Here is a 5,000-nt window from a genome sequence, read left to right as displayed (position 1 = left end):
TTTCTGTTTATCTTCCTTCCTTCCTTCCTTCCTTTCTTCCTTCCTTCCTTTCTTCCTTCCTTCCTGTCTTTCGTCCTTCCTTCCTTCCTTCCTTCCTTCCTTCCTTTCTTCCTTCCTTCCTTTCTTCCTTCCTTCCTGTCTTTCGTCCTTCCTTCCTTCTTTCCTTCCTTTCTTTCTTTCTTTCTTTCTTTCTTTCTTTCTTTCTTTCTTTTTTTCTTTCTTTCTTTCTTTCTTTCTTTCTTTCTTCTAGTCTGGTTCCGATACTGCGCTCGTCACTAAGGTGGGCGTCTGGCATAACAACCTTTTAAAAAAGGGTTGCTTGGCATAACTACTTAAAAGGAGGCGCTTGGAATAACAACTCCTCAGAAAAGGGTACTGCAAAAATAATGATAAAAAAAAGGGCGGGTAAGAACCACTTTTCTAGTGCCAACAAGAGAGCCTCGACATGATTGCTTGGTCTGCTAAAAATAGCAACTAGCTCTTCCTCAAGTCACATTCTACAGTCTCAAATAAAGAAAAACAATGCAGCTCTGAAAATACAATGACGAGAGAGTCACGGCTGGAAATACCTTTGATTATAAGTCTGCTTGATCAGCATCGAACTAAATCTGTTATCTGCTATCTTCAGATAACTGTTCTAGTTATGACCTCAAGACATGAAATTATTTTGGTGGGGACGAAAGAGGGGTTTGTCGATTACATCTACCCCCGTGTATAACTGGTACATTGTTCTATGAAAGGCAAAGTTTACTTCGTTGGGATTTGAAATCAGAACAGAAAATGCCGAAGAAAATATTGCAAAGTATTTTGTCCGACAAATGGGTGGAGTAGTTAGAATGTCTCTGTAAGTCCAAGCCACCCTTATGTAATGATATATCGAAGCCGCATCCCATATTTTAGGTGTAGTTTTCATCCATGACAACCTCCGGCTCAGTTTTGAGTGAGACTGTCCGCTCTTGTTGTCATTCTGTCTGTGCAAGTTGGATGGAACTAAATTCCGGAATACTTTTAAACAGATTTGTGGGTCAGCGGTAAGCAGATCTTTGTGCCAGTATGGTCTTGATAATTTATTCTTGTTTATCTCACATTGTAACTACCACATATTCTTCCAATTTAACAAAGATTTCCCCTGATTCGAACTCCATTTAACTAAATTGTCGTTCTTCTATTGAATCACTATCAGCGCCTGTTTTAGGCATAAACTAAAAAAAAAAAAAAAAAGCTCAGGGCTTCAAAATAAGCATTTATGTTTCCAAATTCCATAAGACATTCCAATGTAATTGATCAAGAAGGCATCTCTGGGCTTTATATAGATTAATGCCTCACCAAGTCTAAATCAAGTTCTGACCGTTATTTATTTGTGCCTCTTCGTACAACCAACCTACGAGTATTGAGTTCCAGAACCCAACCATGCAAAATCAAAGAAAGAGGACACACTTGGCGGTCAGAGAACGTGATGCTGAACTTTCTAATTGGCAGCCATTCTCTCTAACACGCTTTTGCAGTTGGTATCGAAATCGATTGCACTCAGTATTGATATAAATTGGTCAGGGTATTAACGAAACCCGATGTATTTCATACTTTCACTGTCCAAGAAAGATATACCTGAAACTATACACGTTTGGGCAGATCGAGAAATACCTATTTCTTTCCTGCCCACAAGGGGCTAAACACAGAGGGGACAAACAAGGACAGACAAACGGATTAAGTCGATTATATCGACCCCAGTGGGTAACTGGTACTTAATTTATCGATCACGAAAGGATGAAAGGCAAAGTCGACCTCGGCGGAATTTGAACTCAGAATATAGCGGCAGACGAAATACAGCTACGCATTTCGCCCGGCGTGCTAACGTTTCTGTCAGATCGAGAAATACCAAAGACAAAATACCGATCTCATAGCATCTTGATTAAAAGCTTTCATTCTACAATATAGTTTCTATACGAGTCATATCTAATAAGGCTTTTCGTCCTTTCCAGCTCACAGGACTTAAGCATTTTGTCCGACGTGCGAACGATTCTGTCAGCTCACCCACTTAATTAGTTGTATTAATTAATATCAACTTTTATTTCGCTAACTTATCTTGCTACCATAAACTTTCTATGTCTGAAACGTTACTTCCAGCAACCAAGTTCCTACCTAAGTTGACAGAATAGATTTGTGTAATTAAGCAGCTTGATGTTTCTTATGAAGGAAAACCCCTTTGTTTAAAGGAATGGTCTGCCTATTCAACAATCCAGTTTTATCACTTATCAACGGATTTTTCTATAGTCTTATCTTGCAGTGGAATATACAATTAAATAAATGAAATTAATAGCTGTATAAAGCCTTTTATCAGTAACAAATGGATGCGTTACCACAGTAACAATGTGATAAGTGAGAGGGTGGTTGAATAAGAAGAGTAATCATTCGTTTTCAATTCATCGTCTGTTTTACTGTTAAAAGCTTGTATGGAATGCGACGGTCCCAAGGAAAGAAAATAACAAGGGTTGATCGTCACGAGTGTTAAAAAGAACTAAACTTGTCGAACACGTTCGCAATGAACAGCTGACCAGACCGATTTTCACTTAGGCTACAAAACGGAAGTGACGTAGAGTCTGTAAACGTCTAAGCCGACACGCAACACATACAAATATTGTCTACATTTGGTGTCTATTATGATTACATGATTTAAATATTTTACAGAAAATTTTATAAACATAAAACACTAAGCTTGATTAAACTGCTTCAATCGCGGTTTTTTTTTTGCTATAAGATTAATTAAATTGACTTAATTTAAGTTTTGTAGAATAGTTTATAAACACAGAACATTATAGTTAAATCAAACTAATCTAATTGCCGTTTAAAAGTATATTTCATTGTTTTTACGTGATGACTTTTGAGATTAATTGAATTCGTTTTCTATTATATTTCATAATTAATTATAATTAAATATTTCGATCAGCTCAATTATGTTTTGAACATATTTGACCTGTAAAAACGTAATTTTTCATTGCAGTTTACTACGGAGAAAATTCTTGCTTTAGGCAATAGTTGTCGAAATACCATTAAAATATATTTGTATGTCGGCTGTTAAGGCACTTCCATGAGTAAACAATGGCTATAATTGTATCGAGGAAATTCATCAGCTAGGACGGCTGCATTCTCTACGTCACTTCCGTGTTTCTTACCGGAGATGAAAGTCGGTATGTTTGGCATAGATATGGGACAAATTAACCTTTTGAAATATAATCTCAGTTTTTAAACAATCTGAACTACTGTTTTACAGCCGTTAAAAAAAAAAACAACCCTTATTCATAAATTTGCTTGATCAATAAAGCATGATTAATAAAACAGAAATCATATGTCTATGTAGAGCAAATGCAACCTGGATATAGGGGCCTCGGACGGAGGTTTTATTAATATAGATGTGTAAGCTGAACATCACTCACTCACTAAAGATGCTAACTTTTGTTTATAATAATTCCGTCTGAATAATGTCCTGAAATAATTTACCCTTCATCCGTTTTCGAGTCTAATTATACATCCTTGGAAACAAGGATATTTTCGGGACGAACTGGTATCAAAGCAAGAAATAGCCTATAAGTTTGTGTAACTTGAGCCTGGGTAATTCTTCTTCTAGAGTTGTGGTTTCACAGTTCTGGATTTGTGTCACAAAGAAGACAAAGAAAAACTTAGCGGCGTTTTTGATATGTTTTAAAATAAACTGTTTTTAAAGTTAAAATTTGGGGATATACCTTAAACAATTGTGCCCCTCCCTCGACTTTATTCCCTCATAACTTTCAGGGGGTCTACATTACGAATACATCAGAATTTGTTGTGAAAAAGTTTTCTGGAGGTGGGAAAAGTGGGGTTTTGGATAGGTCACACGAATCGACTTTGTTTCCTCATAATTTTCAGGAAAATGGATAATTTTTAATTAAATTTTCTAGAAATAATTTTCAGATGGCGTAAATTTCAATTGTACCGGAATTTAACGTGAAAAAAAAATAACACACGTCCCTTTATATTTTCAAAACGAAACTTAAAATTTTAAAATGATTACGTGATCTGTGTCTGAATGTCTGCCTGCCTACAATTTTTTTTTCTTTTAACCTTAAATTCCGACATAATCGTAATCTACACCATCTGAAAAGTATTTGTAGAATATTTCTTTTTTAAAAATATCCTCTATTTTTCTGAAAGTTATGCGGGAACGAAGTCGGGGTGGGGCACACTTTGTATGTTTTCCTCTATTGAAATTCTTTTCTCGCGCCTCATTTAACTTTGTTTATTAACCAGTGTATGTACATATTGTTTTCTCTTGGATGTCCTCCTATCAATTGTAATTATTTACCAACTTCCACATGAAAAATGATTTCGTTTTTTGACAAATTTTAAAGCAGTCTTCGTAAGGTAAAGAGGTCTTTTCCCAGAACCTAAATCTCTATTGAGTAGACGCTTTGGAATTTGTTCGTCTTCCACCCGAACTCTACAGCCTGCCGGCAACCTCAACCTGCTACGTCCCAAGAGAGCCTCTATGCTTACACTTGCTAAATGAAGGACCTTCACATCTCTCTAGTCTCTCAAAGGTATGTGCGAAATGTATCGAAGATACCTTTATTGAAAACATTCCAAGTGGTTGATATGTTTTGGATATTAATGTCCGGAAGTGTCCTGCCGTGCAAACGTCTCTCTTGAGGTTTTTCTTGCTTTGCTTTTGGTTTTTGCTCATTCAGTTTATAATACATACATACATATATACATACATACATACATACATATATACATACATACATTTGCATGTATGTATATACACACACATCCATACATATATATAGAAAGGGGGGAAAACAGGGAGAGAAATACATATAAAGATTATAAAGATATATACATACATACGTGCGCACGTACGTGCTTAGGTACACACAGGTATAAGTTTAATGTATGACGGGTGGAGAGAATGAGAGAGAGAGACAGACAGTGTGTGAGAGAGAGAGAGTGTGTGTGTGTATGAAAGA

This window comes from Octopus sinensis, linkage group LG10 (assembly GCF_006345805.1).
Source record: "Octopus sinensis linkage group LG10, ASM634580v1, whole genome shotgun sequence".
NCBI lineage: Eukaryota > Metazoa > Mollusca > Cephalopoda > Octopoda > Octopodidae > Octopus > Octopus sinensis.
Note: the sequence above shows the minus strand (reverse complement) of the source record.